Below are 17,881 nucleotides of genomic sequence, written 5' to 3' on the forward strand. Positions count from 1 at the left end.
AACTGGTTTGTAAAAACATCCTATGCAGGCGTATGGCGGTGCAGTTTCAATTGTGGCTGTGCTGCGGGCACTCTTATTTTACAAGAAAGCAATTAACACTACATATGTATACCTACGATACAGGCGTTGTATCAGATTAACGTCTGTGGTTGCAGTGTCGGCTCCGCTTTTGTAGCAATCTAATAAACATTACATTTGTATTCCTATGATTCAGCAAGCTATGTTGAAGCATTGCTGGAGCCCAGAAGAATATATTAACGAAAGTTAACTATCATATTACATAATCGCATAAAAAATTGCACTTCTTTTCGATAATACTGACGTATGTGCTCTAATGAGAGGGCTGACGTTACGTAGAACCATACGTTACCCTTCTAGCGCCAGTGTCTCGACGTGGCTGGTAAGCACTCGATGTGCACACATCTACTAAACTTACAAAACCATGTCGGATCCACCTCGTAACTCTTGGATCAAAGCCATAAAATACACCGTAGAAGTACTCGCTGACTGCTTCGCGTGGAAAGCGATTCCCACAACGCGTGGGATCTGCCGAAATTTTGTGGTCTCGCGATGCGATTTCGTGCGCAGTCGATTTCGCGCGAAGAAGTGAGCGAGTGCCCACCTATGCCGAGTTTTAACTGCGGATCTGTTCTGCCGACTGTAATTCCGTGCAGAGCAAACAGAAAATTACCATCATAATGAACCGGCAAGCGATCTATGCTTCCTCTTCGTCCTCGTGTTGATCTTGTGCTTCCCGCCCAGAACAGGTGCACTGAATTGTCCGGCGTGGGATTCAATAACTCTAATGAGTGAGAGAAGGAGTACACAGAGAGAAAGAGAAAGAAAGACAGAAAGCGAGAGAAAGGAGAAGAAAGGAATAGGGAGAAAGGGCACAAAGGCTGAGAAGGTAGAAAGCAAAATACAGAGAGATTGAAAGAAACCACAGGAAAAATACAGAAATAAATACAGAATCAAGAGCTAGAAAGAAAGAGGAAGCGATAGATAGAGAGCCAGAGAGGAACAATGTTGAAGAAAGAGCGAGAATGAGGAAGAAATAGATTGAGAGAGAAAAAAAGAGGAATTGACATAAACAGACAAAAAAGAGATATAAAGAACAGAGAGGAAAAGTAACAGTTTCGCGCCAAAGGCAAAGCAATGAATGCGATAGCGACAAATTGGAATGTAACGCGAAGAACTGAAAGCACCTCGAAATTGCCAGCGCGTCGCTTGAGCCCAAGGACGCTCGAAAATAACGCATACAGGACCAGCGCGAACTATCATTCGTCACAGCTTGATACTTGAAGCGCTCTGCTGAAACATAAAGGAGGACGCACGGAAACGAACGAACAGCTACACACAGGACGAGCGCAAATTAACTGTCGCAGATGTTACTTATTTTAGATGCGAAGTATCTTAAGGCGGAGCTCATCCGGTGGTGGTGTGCGACGTGACCACCCTTACTGCGCATGCGCATACCCTCTCCACACACCTACTCTACACTCACCCTCACCATTCCCCCTGTCCTCTACCCCTCTCCCATCTCCACTCACCCTCTCCCCTTACCCTCTCCCGTTCTTCTCTCCCGTACCCTCTCCACTTCCCCTCTCCCCTTACCCTCTCCCGTTCCCCTCTCCCATACCCTCTCCACTCTTCCTCTAAAACTCGGGCTAGACATGCCGAAATCCTTTCCTGCGCAACGCCGCGATGAGCTCGATCGCATGAGCGCCACCCTCCCCTTCTCTCTCCTCTCCTACGCTGCCCCCCCTCTCGGCCGCCTGTCGACCGCGTTCCCCGCACGCCCTGTGAGAATTAACGGCCAGGCTAGATGGAACATACGACGCGCGCAGCGTCCCTCTTCGCGTTCCACGACGCGAGGTCGGTAGCATGCCCAACGAACGCCAACGGAACGCGATCGTGCAAGTGCTCCGGCTTCGCATCGCCTCAAGGTCCCCTTTAGCGGGAGATGGTGTAATTTTTGTTTGAACAGCGCGCTCCTTTCGCAAACGCGGCCGCTGCAGCGAGCGAAGTGACCTTCGTACGCTCCCTGACTTCAGCGCGGACATCGCAGGGAAAGCACAAGGCATACAACCCCCCGCTCCACCCGCCCGCCCGCTGCCCTTCTTTCTTCGAGATAAGCGCACGAAGGCAATCACGCCCAGTAGGGCGAAGAGCATCGGCGTTGGCAGGAGCGGGGCGACGACCTTTAAAGCGCGCTCCGCGCGCTTCCTGCCATCTCGCTGGTGGGTAAGAAAGCATGCTGAAGTAAATGGTGTATATAAATAGCTCGCCGTTAGCATGCTGAAAGACGGTACTCTTCGTGGCCTAGCCGCCTAATGCCGCGCGTTTCGGATCGAGAGGTCTGCCGTTCGATCAGGTGCATCGGAAAGTATTTATGAATTATTTTTCTTTGCGGCTTTTATATATATATATGTACACAGATATGCATTACTCGGAGCATGACGGAGGCGACGGCGACGCCAAAAACAAGCCGAGACTGTCCGTATAATTTCTATCGCAATAAAATAACAGTTAGAAACAGAGGAAGAAGGAAAGAAGAAATTAAAGACAAACGAGGCAGGCCGCACAGCTCCACAGTTCCTTCAGCCTTGGCACCACTAGGGCGAAGCAGCACTAAATTTCATTTAGTTATTTTACAGCGGAGCTATTACAGTCGAGCTATGTCCATATACAGCGATGTCGTTCGCAGCATAGCGAAGCCGGTAGAGAGGGTAAGCTCATAGGGAGAGGGCAAGCGTAGCATAAGTCAAGCATAGGCGGGAATGAAAGCCTAGCATAGCAGAATTGGGAAAGGAAAGAGGTTGAGCGTCAGTAGGTAGACACAGTAAAGCAATGGAGTGTGAAGGCAAGGAATGAGTAAGGGAGGAGACAGGTGAACAGGAAAGGGAAGCGAATGCGAGGGTGAGGATGAAGGGAGAGAGAGTAATGCATAGAAGAGCAATAGAGTGTGAAGGCAAGGGTCACCCCTGGCCTTCACACTCTATTGAACAGGGGAGGAGGAGGGAAGTGAACGAGAAATTCAAGCCAGGGCGAGGGCGAGGGTAATCAGGAAGGAATGTAGTAAATCAGAGCGAGAGTTGTCAGTGTCACCCCCTGTATCATTTCTAGATTGTCAGATCTCTTTTCTGGACGAGAGTTGATTTCGGTTGACACTGCCTGTTCGATTTCCCTTTCACCTCGTGTGTTATCTGGTACCTATTTTTTCTGTGAAGAAATCCCAAATTCAGTAACTGCGCTTATTCGTGTCCCATTATTTCTTGGTGCCGTGTGTTTGCGCTGCCAAGTTTCCATAATAAAGCCATGGAGTTTCAAGGGAAGGAATGAGTGAAGCGAGGGGGAGGGATGTGACAGGGTTAGGAAAGCGAGGGCATGAGTGATGAGGGAGGGAGAGAGTAAAGCGTACTAAAGCAACGTACGATTTTGTTACAGAGACTTTCCCTCAGCTCCACTGTCCATTGGTGTTCTCGATTTTAAAGCCACTCCATGAAGTTTTTGTTCTTTTGGCGTTGAGCGAAGCGTTACGTGGTGGATGGCCCTATATGTGTATTTTGCGCAGTTGTGCCCAAATTCAGGGCTTAGCATGTCGACTGCACTGGCGGCTAAACAACAGCTCATGGTCAGACGTAACGTTGGCACTAACGTTATACGACAAGTCCTAGTTTTACAGAAACGAACTGCACGAAAAGGTGCAATGATGTCCATATCATAATCGGCAGTCATCTGCGTGCTCCTCTGAGATCCAGCAAGTCTTGTCTATAGCTTCCTGAGTCATAGGAATTTATATGCAGTGTTAACTACATTGTTACCAAAACGGATCACCAACACTGTGACCGCAAATCATTGTGCGCCGACATGAAGCCTGTAAAGGGTCGTTTAGACAAACAGTTTCAAGTACTGGCGTGTATGCGTGATAGAAGAGCTGACTACCACGCAGAATGCGTGGGTTAGATTCCGGCTCTAACCGTAATATTTCATTCTCTTGCGCCCGTCCGATTTCTTGTTCACCGGTAACGGTGCCGAAGCCAGCGTCGGAATTTTTTCGACACGAGCTGCTTAATGCCGTCGCGCTCAGGTTTCAAGAATCTAGGCTCGCCGTTTCGTGCTTGGTGTGAGCGCGGCGTTTTGTGGCCCGTCGTTTCGTGAGCTGGGAGCCGCGCGTGGTACATACCCGCATTGCGAGGCGCTTGGTATGTGGGTATGCGCCACATGTGACCAAAGGACAGCGTTTTATTGAATTGAATTTTTTTTAAATTGAATTTAAACTTTATTAAGAGAGTCATTGTCTGGGATGAAGGGGCTAAAGGCAGATGCAACTGCCTGACAAAGGCCCCCTTACCCATACATTGCTCAGGGGTGGAAAGCCGCAGTAGATGTGCAAGTACAGGTTACAAGAAAAGCAGGTCACAACACAGGCATACAGGCGATCAATACAAAATAATTGAAATAGTTACCTTCGTTACATACTAATAATAATGCCTGACCTGGAAATTTTTATTCGAGTCCTGATGATGAACAATGTTACAAAACAGTATAAAACAACATAGGAGGGAAAAAAATCAAGAGTTGACAAATGCACAATATAAAGGGAAGATTAGGAGCTAAAATCAGGTAATCTTTAATTTTTTCCGGAGGCTGTATGTCGAACAGTTGTACTGGATCATATTGGCGATTTCCCGATTATTATTTAGAAAATTTGGCATTAAATAGGCGAGTGTCTGAGTACCATATTTAGTTCGGAACATAGGTGTTCTGAGTCGATTTTGCCTCAGGTGATACTGTGAATGGACAGATAACGATGATAAGGACAGGATCTGGAGGTCATGCAAAATTTGCCTATGTGTATGCATAGCAAGTGTTAGTTGGAATAACTGACGTATTATGAGTATAATATGCTTGGAAAAGGATGGCGCTGTGTGCTCATTTCGCCTAAGATTTTCGATGCAACGTACAGCTCTTTTTTGTAAAATTAATAATCTATCAAAATTTGTTTGAGTTGTGGTACCCCAGATTAGGAGACAGTATTGCAAATGAGAGTGAACGAGGGCATAATGTAACTGCACTTTCAACCATTTAGGCACCAAGGGGCTAACATTATACAGTATTGTGATTGACCTGCACATATTGCATGGATCTTGTTACGTGAGGTGTCCAGCTCATATTCTCTTCAGAAACACCTAAACATTTATAACTAGGAATCCGTTCGATAGCGCAGTTTTGAAATATTATACAGGCATTATGGTCGTCAGGCTTATTACGGCTTTTGAAAATAATATATTCATTCTTTTTTACATTAAGTTGAAGTTGGTTTAGGTGCAACCAGTCTGACAGTTCGGTTAGCCATCTATTAGGTACATTTTGAAGTTCAAGTAGATGTTTACCTGAAAAAAAAGTTCTCATGTCGTCTGCGTAGAGAATTATGTCGGGAGTTCGCTGTATGTAACAATATAATTATGTAAAGAATAAAGAATAAAAGGTCCCAGAATCGAACCTTGCGGAACGCCATATTTTATTGGTTGAGATTGAGAACAGTAGCCACTTAGACTAGTGAATTATACCCAGTCAGATAAATAACAGCGTATCAAATTTAATACGATACCTCTAATACCGTAGTAAGGGAATTTGTGAAACAAAATGAAATGCTTTATGGAATGAAACGCCTTTTTTAAATCTAAAAATATTGCAAGAGTATATAGCTTATGATCAATGTTACTAAGTAATTTTTCTATAATATCCAGAGTGCCATTTCGGTTGATTTCTTTTCACGGAACCAAATTGTTGCCTTGCAAGCATTTGATGGTCACCAAGAAACCTAATTAGCCGTGATTTTAATGTGTATTCTAAAACTTTGGAAAATAAAGGTAGCACAGAAATAGGCCGGCAGTTATTCAAGTCGTCGTGAGAGCCACCTTTGTAGATGACTACCAATTTAACTATCTCATGCCATCAGGAAAAGTACCGTGGCGAAAGCTGATTGCCGATATGCTGGCAGTGGGCCACACAGTAATTCGGCGACATGTTTTATTGGTTCAACCGTAATGCCATCGTAACCGGCGGCCGTATTATTATTAATGACTTCAGGTACGTAAGTTCGCAGAGGAAGAAGACATGTATTTTTGGCAGTAGTTTGCTGCGTCACTTGTCTAAGCTGCTGTACCTGAAGCTAAAATGATTATTAAATTTTTCCGCTAGACTATCTTCTCTAAACTCACACCGTCACTTGTTTAGTGCTGAAGGAAGGCACCTTTTGTTCTTCCTATGATGTACGTACCGAGTTCCCTGCTTTCCTGGGATTGCATGAGACCCTTGCTAATCGTGCGTGATAATACTGAATACTGGTTGTCTTCAAATCAGAGTTTTAATTTGTTGCGAAGGTTTATATATTCATGTAATATGTATATGTCTCTTATGCTAATGAATTCATGGTATACTTTATCTCGTTTCTCGTGATTCTGTTGTAAAGGCCTCTGTTAATCTATGGTTTTCCTAGACTTTCCGTGCTTTTTATAGTAGTGTGGTGGGAAGGCAGCATCATAACAGCACTTTACATGTTGCAGGAATAGATCATATGATATATTAGGGTTTTGCTCACTGTAGACAATATCCCAGTCGATGCTCTCAATACTAGCACGAAACGTTGACAAGGCATTGGTATTGAAAGAGCGATATGTAACAGGGCATCGTTAACCCTATTTTTTTCTTTCTTAGCTACAGGAAAAAAACAGAATATGACAAGTGATCACTCAGATCAGTTGTTAGCGCACCAGCATTGATGTCGCTTCTATCATAATTAGTTATACATAGGTCAGGAGAGTTTCACTTTCTGTTGTTATTCTAGTAGGCAAACGTATGAAGTTCCTACACAAATAAGATTCGATTACATGTAAAAATTGTCTACTTTGTGGAGTAAGAAGTAAAAAATCAATATTAAAATCACCGACAAGCACAATATGCAAATTTCTCAAGGACACGTATTCAAACATCGAAGTTATAAACAGAGAAATTATTTAATATCCCCTGATGGGGCCGATAAACTGTGACAATCAGAGACATTACACATTTAACGGCAATGGATTCATAATTTACGCTGACACAACAAAATTCGGGAAGCAAGGCATATGAAACATCTTTTTGTATATTAGCGACACACCACCACCCCTACATTCGGTCTATGACGCTTTTATGCTTGTATCCTTCGATGAACACTACATCGGACGTGCAAGAGTACCAAGTCTCAGTGAAGGCCAAAAATCAGAACATCAGTTTCGTTGTTTCTCATACTACGCATGTTAAATGAAAGATCGACGTTCTGTCCAGCTCCTTAAAGAAGGGCCCAGCACAAAGATTTAAAGTTTGAGTGTCGTGATATATGGCTTCATGGAACATAGCTATTAGGCGGGGGGGGGGGGAACGGCAGTTGAAGTAACGTAAGTGATAGACGAAACATTGGCAGCGAATCTTACCTAGGTCGCTTTCGCTGTCTATGCGCAATGCTCGATCACCAGGTACCTTGTGCACAAACAATTTGCCGGTTTTTCGCAACACTCGCGTGGTGCGCCGAGTATTTTTTTTTTTTGTGAGTGTCCACAGTGTCAGAAGGAGGCAGCAGGAGCAGGCGTAAGGGGTACATCATGGTTACAATATGGCACGCGGCATCTGCCGCGGCATGAGCCAGAACACTAGACCGGCGAATCCAACATACTCGAACAGAGCATGGATAAGCTGCAGCACAACGGTGAAATTGCACTGCTACACCCACAGAAAGGTCTACGTGCGACCATGTGGTCCACGTGGTCACAACGTGGACCACGTGCATTACGCATAAACCGGGATCAATGCTTCCTATAGTAAATCTGCCGAGAGAACCAGGCCTCTCATCGTAACCGGTGACTTCAACATTGATTTATCAAGACCCAACAATAGCTGGCCCTTATACTGCATAAAAGACGGCTTCGATGTGGACAGGGCCTCAAACACCTCGCTGCCACATCCTGGACAGGATGCATCATAGATCATTTCATCGTAACAGGCGTCCCCGCATTTCCACCAGCTTTACTATACCTCGCACTTCACTGCACTTAGACCCCTCGTAGCCGCGATCATGAACGGATCCGAATAACAAGTCCGGTCCAGCTGCTGGTGCTCACTGATCATGGTGATGATGACCTTGTTCAAGAACTGTCAAGAACTCCTTTCACACATACACACGGGTTCGTTAAACGTGCGTGCGTTCTCCATCATAACAGACAAGTATAAACATAACAACTGTAACTGCACCTCTGACTGTAACGTACGTGCAGTGCGCCTGCGCGCGCCACTCGGCTATGTATATATCTTGGGAAACTTTCCTGCATCAAGTTTAGTTGCGAGTAACGCCTGTCCTGTGCATCTGTGTTCCCTCTTTGTCTTGTTCAGATTCGCGCTATCCAGTATTGAAGAACATAAGCACTACATATCAGCTTACAGCGTCTGAGGTTGGTAACACCCATTCTGCTGTTGTCATCGTTACGCAACTGCATGTAAACAACTGGTTATATAATTCATATGCGGCTATTCAACATATGAGTGTGCGTATGCCACTTCCCTCATTTCTCTAGCGGTATTCCGTAATGTTGCGCTCAATGTGAAAAATTACGCCACAGTCACAATCCCGCGCATGCTTCGCATAACATCGATTCCCACGGTACGTGGGATCTGCCGAATTTTATTTGTTGATAATCGAATAGACAAATCCACAAAGCGCTTAGGTTTCTTTTTGTCCGTCTTACCTGCGCCACTTAATTCAGAAACCGATAGCTACCAATGAACTCAGCTCATTCCAGGTCAACTATTGTGTTTCAGGTAGGCTGGTGTTGTACATACCATTCCCTTCTTAGAGCAAGGTCATCTTTAGGGGCTGTGTAATGCATTGCAGCCGGTCGCGTCACGGACCCCATTCCCATCTTGGCGGGTCTCCAACAGGGGTGTCTACTCAGAGGCCTTCTTTTCAACGTCGTCATTGACCCGATCATCCGCGATGTCCAGGGCGACGACGTCGGCCATATCATCCTGGCCTATGCGGATTGATCTCACCGTTCTGGCACCTACCTCTACACTGCTGCAAGGCCGCATCGACAAGATTGAGGCCCTCGCCACAGGTCTCCGCCTGTCACTCATTCCGGCTAAGTGTTCTTCGCTGCACATGTGCGGCGAGACACCTGTCGACATGCGGCCCACTGAGTTCTTGGTTTCCGGGGTCCCCATCACCGCGCTCCTTGACTTCGAGCCACAGCGGTTCCTGGGGTCGCCCCGTTGGCTTCCGTCTCGGTCTCTTCCACCAGAGCGGTCATCGACACCGCCTTCGAGAAGGCGCGGGCGATCCTCATCGATGTTGCGCCGTGGCACCGTCTAGACGCGCTCCGGACCTTTGTCTTCCCGGCGCTCATTTCCCGATGAGATGTGGCGTCTTAACAAGACGGACTGGCGCCGCCTTGACGACGCCATTCGACCATTGGTGAAGCGTACGTTTACCTGCCTTCCACCGCTTCCACCCACTACGTTTACGGCAGCGCCAGCGGTGGGGCCACTGCGATTCCCACTGCAGCGGAGCTGAGCGAGGCCTGCCGGGTTGACTCGTCATACAAGCTCCTGACAACCGCCGACCTTGAGCTCCGAGACCAGGCCTTCACAGACGCCTACTCGGTGGCCTCGGCTCGACTCAGCTGGGAGGCGACCCGCTCTGAGCTGGAGGCCTACCTGACGGGTTCTATCGAGGAGGCGTTCCGAGCCCCTGCCACGCAGCTGCGGTCCCTCTGGACCAAGGCGCGTAAGGCGTCCCGTCGCCTCAGCGTCACCTGGTTCCCCCGACCCAGCGGACGCCCGGTATCACATGCGGCGACGTCACCCTCACTCCACACATCGCTGCCGCGTGATGCGGTCCGAGGTACTGGCCGCGGATCGAGACCTCACCCTGCACGACCAACCCGATCAAGGGAAGGTCATGGCATGCGTGGCAGCTGATCGCGCCAGCTCGCACTTCCTGCGGACCGGGGTATTCACGCACTTGGCAGATTGACGGTTTATCCACAAGGCCCGCCTGAACCTGCTCCCGCTCAACGGCGCTTGCATGTGGGGCCCGGCAGACTTCGACCAGCGATGCCGCGTCTGCGGCTACGTGCGTGAGACGCTTCCCCACGTCATGTGTCACTGGCATGGCCCACAGCGCCATGTAAACGGCGCGGCGCAATGCCGTGGTGGGCTGTTTAAGAGAGTAAGTGCAATAACTTATGATTGTATGAATATATTATTTGCTCATTTCTTTTTTATTATTTTGCATGCTTAATTCGTTATCAGCACCTCTGAATACTTGTTATTGTTTCAAGATGAATTCACCTTGCTTTTGTTTCGTTGCGGCAATTTGTATATCGTTTTGTATTCATTGCTTTGTATATCCTCCTGAGGCCTGAGCAAATTTGTTGCCATACAGGTGCAATCAAAACACATTGTTGAAATGCACACACATGCTGTATTAAAGCAGAAAAAAATTGCGTCTGTACGGCAAACAGTTTTTGCACAGCAGTGTGTGCATTATAATGCACACTGGGTCTCAATACACAGCAAAAGAACGACACTCGCCTATAACAAAATTTTACATTTGGTCGCGAAAATCACGCTTATTTGTTGTGAAACTGCCTGGAGACGTTTCGCGCAGATGTGATGCAAAGAACGATGTTGCACGTGATGCAGCGGAACTTTTTCCGCTGAGCATAGGCGTGCGCAGGGTTCCCCATCAGGGGGGGTGAAGCTTCATTGCAGCGCCCCCCTCCTTGCTAAGTCAATGTACGAGGCAGATTTTGCGCCCCCCCCCCCTCTTAGGTGACTAGAGGGTCAACTTACGGGGCAGATATTGCGCCTCCCTCTTAGGTGACTAGGGGGGGCGGCCGACCCCTTGCCCCCCTCCCCTTGCGCACTCCTACTGCGCTGAGAATATCCTGGATTTCGGCACCTCGAGGAGGATTCCTAGTTACCAAGCTCTGAAATGTGGCTTCCTTGCGCCGTTCTTGGCTCAAAAGGCATGGGCCCGACCTTGGCTTTCAGCAGCTTCCGTGGTGACTCATTAGGGAGCTTTCGAGTAGAGTACGCAAAGCTTTGCGTTGGCTTTTCGCGCAACTGCGCATGCGTCGTACGCTTCCGCTTGCGGGCTCCCGTTAAGTGACGGAAATAGCGGGCCTAAACGCTAAGGCTAACTTAGCGTACGCTATTCGATAACTGCCTAATGTCAAATTCTGCGCCATACCTGTCTTCCGGCAACAGGTTAAGGGGGGGGGGAATGCCTCATCGTATGAGAATTCTAGGTCCGAGGTGTCGTTGCTGGTGATTGACTCAAGAACACGTTTCTTTATCACCGATTCCTAGGTGAAACAAACGCCAAAGCTTAATGCCAAAGAGTAACGAACCGCATGAGATTGGCAAACATACGCAGGAAACAGCACCCATTGAGACCGAGTGTGCAATATAATGCACATTTGAAGAAAACAGCTTGTGATAACAAAAATGTTCGCCCTAAGGGTTACATGACGTGCGCAAATTATCCCTAAACCCTTCCTAAGTAGATTTAAGCAACAATTAAGAAATATGACACGATGGTTATTGAGCAATTTTTGAACTACTTGGACGCCGTGAGCAGAACGTCGAAGACGAGCATGACGCCATGTTTCAAAGCGGGAAAACGGGGATTCCACTGCATTATGCTTCCTGTATTGCTGACCAGATGGCACCACATGATAGAGCATGCGATTTCACCAAGAATGTTGGCTCTAATAGTGGCGCGAATTTCGAAAACCGGGAAAAAGCAAATGTGCATCTAATACACGCGGGGTCTGAAGAGGATATAACTTTTTTTCGATTTTATTGTATTCACTTTGTTTCGATGATTTTTGATGCCCGCATAATGAAGATTTTCACTGGCATTTTTTTTCTTCAGCTTATACTAACTATTGTATAATCGTAGATTTATATACCATGCCAGTTTTCATTTTCTTTATTTTTTCATTCACTTTTTTTCATTTGTTAAACTTACGTTCTCCCTAGCTTTTCAGTAAATTTTTTATCAATGCATTCTTTTTTCTCGTGCTGCCATTGACACTTAACATACATGTGTCGCAGTATTAGGAGGTCCCCCCAGGGGCGTAGCCAGAAATTTTTTTCGGGGGGGGGGGGGTTCAACCATACATTATGTATGTTCGCGCGTGCGTTTGTATGTGTGCGTGTATATATGCGCAAGCAAAATCGAAATTTCGGGGGGGGGGTTGAACCCCCCCAACCCCCCCTTGGCTACGCCCCTGGCCCCCCGTATGTTCTCGCAGGGACCTCCGAATGTAATACATATCACTAATGAGGTAAGATTCCAAGGAAACTGAATAAATTGAATAAATTGAAAATTGAAATACGACGTTCGAACAAATACATGTAATGCAGTCAATCAATAGCTTTAGTCCATGATTGCATCAAAATTTGAATGTTTATTATGTGCGCTGCTCGAGATTTATTAAAAAAATATCATGTCCATGCAATTAGAACACTCTGAACTTCACTATACACGTCCATGAAGAACATCTGTGAGATAACTAGTCGTCTACAACAGCGAAATGAGGAATATCAATGTTACAAATGAAACTTCCTGACTGGCGCCATCTGTGACACCGATGAAAGCTAACACCGCGTAGTGCGTAAATTCACTATCAGCACATCGCAGTAAAGCCCAAGAAATGCAGGTGGGCAGGGTTACTGCAAGAACATTCGATTGGAAATCTGTATCGTGGTGGAATTTCGATATTCTCCGAATAATAATGGAGCGTCTGAAGCTGCTGTGGGTGTAGCTGTTTGACTATTAAAATGTGTGACATCAGCCAAGTAATATAGCTATTACAATTTTGTCCTTAGAATTGAACAAGCTTGCCAGAATCAATTCAAGTGTGTTGTCGTCAGGGCTGGGCAAAGATACTTTGAAATTGTGTCGCGATACGATACAAGATACTCAGGAAAAAGTATTTGAGATACAGATACAAGATACTACCGCAATACTTGTATGCGATACGATACTTGCCAATTGTATATTAAGATACTTCGATACATTCGCAAATTTGTTGTTATAGATCCATATAATGTAGCAGCAAACGCGAATCCACAAAAATGTCTGCTTGAAATTTATAAACTGTGACCAACCTTGTTTCATTTGAATGAAATGTCTGTTAGTATATTAAAAGTTTTCTTCTCTTGCTCAAAGTACATTAGCTCAATTGCGAAATAACATACTGGGGTTTGAGCTGCTTAACAGGACACCTCTTTATAAACTTCGCTGACAGCGGTACTTGCTTCTTTTTTTGCAATTGATGGGAGTCGCTGCTCAGCTTGCGACCAGCTAGCGGGGTGCCATCTCATCACAAGAACTTCAATAAGAAGCCTTGTCACGATGGTGCAAATACCGGCGTGGACATTTATACCTTGTCCGTAAGCCACCGCTACGCAATACTCGATCCCCGGACAGGTGTACAGCAGCAACAAAGCTGGTAGCGACATTTTTATGACGCATAGTGTAATGTAGAGGACATAATACAGAACTGGCGCCCATATTCAACGATATTCTAGTGTAAGCGTTCGTTATCAATATACTCATTAACGTGCAAGTTTAAACAATTTTTCTTCAACAAAGAACATGTGCAATCAGGAAACGTCTCAGACGTATGGATTGTCACGTGGTATAGCGTCGAATATGAAGGCGGCAGTCAAATTGTAGAAACGAAACTCGTTACTGAGTTTAACTTGTGCCTAGAAAACGAAGTAACTGAAAGTACAAGCAAAGCACGCTGCACGGTGATAGCGGCGATCACATTCGTCGGTCGTCGGTATTCTGATCATCGGCGGAACGCGTCGTCTTTCATACATCAGGATCAAAGCTTCCAGCGTTATCGCTGGAGCTCGCACAAGCTCCCGATTAAACTAGACTACTCGCGTCCTCCGCGTCATTTTAAAGAACTAGGTATTGGAAAAAATTGCGAAGTTTCCGAAACATTGCGGCGCGGTTTGCGTGAGTGGTGCTAACAGTTTTTTTGCGGTTTAAACCCAATCACACCAAAATAAATAAATAAATAAATAAGAGCGTATGGCAGTATAGATGTACAAAGCGCCGCAGGACACCGCCGCTATTCGCGCTATTGCCACGTACAGCTCCGACGATCTGGCGACTAGTAATAGTGAAAAAAATCGGGGACGCCTAAAAAAGGCGAAAAAATAAGTTATAAATAAACGAGACAGGGGTTGCTGTATCAAACATTCACAGTGAATAGTATAAAAACCCCATGTAGACGGGACCACAATTACCTATGCCCATTAAGGATGAAGTATCATCTGCTTACCTGTTAAGGTAAGAAATTAGAAAATTAATTGCCTATGCAAAATTGCTGAAAATACTAGTGGGGACGCTCATGAGAGAAAAACGGTGCATTTGGTATATTTCTCGACTCCCCTTCTAACATCTCTACCATAGCTATTAATAATTTCCATTTTTATAATGCAAACTCAATTTTATATTTCTTAAGCGGTAAAGTAGAATGGTTGTACTGTCTACTCAAAGCCGCCGCGGTGGCCTAGTGGTTATGGTGCTTAGGTACAGGAACAATTCTCGCCGCGGCGGACGAATTTTCGATGAAGGCAAAAACCCTTGAGGCCAGTGTATTTAGGTTAGTGCACGTTGGAAAACCCCCAGGTGTCGAATTTCCGACGCCCTCCACCACGGCGTTTCTCATAATCATTACGTGGTTTGGGGACGTTAAACCTGAAATAATATATACTGTATACTCAAGGCACGCCACATAACTATATATTTGTTTTTAAAAATCTCCTTGGCAGAACAGTAAATTCAAGTGAAGTATAAATGTGTAAACAGCAGCAAATATAAGGCAGACATTTAAAAGTAGCAATAAAGTACAGAGCTTCTTTGGCAGCCCTTTAAAAAAGAGATATTGCAGCGACAACACCGGAAAAAACAATACAGGCCTAGATAATACATCATATCCAAAAGATGCGCAGATAAGAAAGCGTTTGTGCTAACAATCAAATTATGATTTCAAAAACACTTTGAAAAAGATACCAGGAAGAAAAAGGTACGGTACACCGAGATATATTTCTCTAGGTAAAGGCTTCTTCTAATAGATCGAGCCACGGTATCGGCGGAGCTATAGTTCTTAGAACATTATCTGCATATAGGCCAATGTCATCGTATGTAAGACAAACTTACATCCACGAAGTCCTTCAAGTCACTGGTGTGTGAAAGCCATGAGACGCGAAGCAACTCCGTTCTTGCATTCTTCAGATTTAGTAACGAAGCACCACGCAAGAGAATCTTCAACAACGACAGGAAAGCGGCATAAGAATTTCCGTGACAGACGCTGCGCTCATTACAGTGCGCAGCGCAGGACCGTAGCTAAGAGAAAGTGTTATGGAACTGACACAAATAAAACAAAAAAAAACAAATTCGAGAAAACAAGAACTACGTGGGCTAGGTGTACACGCTCGCGCGCCGTGTTTGTGTCGAGACTGCACGAGCGCTGCCACTTGACTTTGTTCCCAGGCCTCATCACCTGCCCTCACTAGAGGACTCTGGCAGAAAGATAAATTTATTTCGCTGCCCTTAGTTTTATTCAGGTGGCTTAGTGGCGCGAGTACCACCTTCAGAAGCGGAGTTCAGCCAGCGATAATTGTTTCCCGCGGTGGTGTTGTGATAGCAGTATCTTGTATCTTAAGGTATACGATACATTCTTGAATGTATCGGAAATACAGATAGAGATACTCGTTTTGCGAGACGTATATACAGATACAAGATGCCCAAATAGTATCCAAGATAGTATCTAAGGCCCGTATTCACAAACCGACCTTATCCTTATCTTTTGCCCTCCTTACCTTTTCGGCACCTTAACGCGTTTCATAAACAAACCTTATGCCTCAATCCAGCCTTTCCTTAACCTTATCGCCGTGAAAAGGTGGCGTTCGATAAGGTAGCCCGGCATGCGGCGCGCTATAGCTGATTACTCAAGAAGGTTTAGACAGTCAATAAAGAAAAGGTGACGTACGCTACTGGCATCCATATGTGCAATTTACGCTGCGAGTGCTCGGTCAAACTCCACCGTCAAAACTCCATCGAAGAGTTCAGCGACGATGTGTTGCTGAATAGATTCCGCTTCTCGAAATGAGCACTCATGTCCCCGAGCTTGCCGCTGGAAACGGCCCCCACTACGTTTTCCCGTGCCAATGCTCTTTCAGCTGCTTGTGGCGCTCTGTTTCTAAGGCGCAGGCACTTTTCAAATTGTGAATGGTGACTTGCACACTGCTCCGCATTATTAAACGTGTGAAAATATCAGTCAGGGTACGGCACGGAAGCCGACCTGTTTCACTGCAGGATGGAATACTTTTTACCCATTTTGCAATCACGTTGCTGCTGCTCTGTGTGCAGCCGCACGTCGCTCTTGCTGCTTTGAGCTGCTCCCACTTCTCGTGTTGTACCTTCACAAACACCGAGTGCTACCACAACTCCGCTTCATGGACCGGCGCGTCTACGCGAGCCGCCGGTTGCTATGACAACGGAAAAAAACGTTAACAAAGAAAAGGAGCAAACGGCGAGGCCAGACGAGGCGCGTTCGTACCGAAACTTGCGCGGGTATGCGTTCCTGCATTTTTCTTATTAATTTGAGGAGCATGCATGTTTTTATTCTTGCTAATAAGCCAACAATGAGCCAGCAAAAGTTCATAGCCTCGCTCCCATGCTCGTTCCTTATGACGACAAGGCCGCCTTTCGTAAGGCTGCCTTAAAACCGAATGAGGCGAGTTCATGAAACGCACTGTGACCTTTTCTCATCCTTACAGTTTTCCCTTCCTTACGAAAGGTCGCCTTATAGCGTTAAGATAAGGTTGGTTTGTGAATACGGGCCTAAGATACATGTATCTTCGATACTGCCCAGCCCTGGTTGTCGTACTGTACGCGTCTTTTTATTATTGCGATAGCAATTATATGGACAGTCTCGGCTGATTTGTGCCGTCGCCATCGCCGTCTTCATGCACCGTATATGTATATGTCTATATATATATATATATTGTAATGACGAGAAACAAGAGACATAGACACAACGCCTGTTCAATAGGCCGGCTGTTCTATTCTGCCTCGTCTTTCTCCTCTTCCAGTAGCCTAGCGCGCTCGCGCCCCGGCAGCGCTGTCATCCTTACACTCGGCCACGACTGCGACGTAGCATGACGAGCTGCCGAAATGTCTCTGGCGGGCGACATTGACTGCTCCTTGGCGGTCTTTGTAGATATCGGTTCAGCTGCAACTGGGTATGTTGCAGTGCAGATGTTTCTGGCGGTCGGCACTGGCTATTGAGGGAAGGTCGTAGCTGTCGCTGTCGCTTCTCTCTTCGCATTTCTTGACGTACTGTAGGAGCTTCACGATGAACGGTAGATGACTGCACTGATGTGCTGTCACCGCAGAGAGACCGTCTGTTCTGTCGTTGCGCACGTCGCTGCAGCTTTGCAGCTGACGGAACAAATCTCATCGACGCTCTCCAACCACACGAGCGAGGTGGAACGTGCCGCGCTGTCGAGTAACGGGCACCCACCCTTTTGAGGCTCCACATAGAGGACAGCTGCATATGCCCCCAAATTTTTGGTTTCCTTGTCGGAGTGAGGGGCATCTCAGGTACGAGAATGACTGGCAGCTCCATGTGCTCAAGCACTGGCGAGCATGGAGGCGGCATCGCCAGCTGCTGTGGCTTGTGGGTGGTCTTGTTTGGTGTGGAGAGTAGCCACGTAGCTTCTCCCATCTGTGGCGGAGTGCACAGCT

The sequence above is a fragment of the Rhipicephalus sanguineus genome, chromosome 10 (genome assembly GCF_013339695.2).
Source record: "Rhipicephalus sanguineus isolate Rsan-2018 chromosome 10, BIME_Rsan_1.4, whole genome shotgun sequence".
Lineage (NCBI taxonomy): Eukaryota > Metazoa > Arthropoda > Arachnida > Ixodida > Ixodidae > Rhipicephalus > Rhipicephalus sanguineus.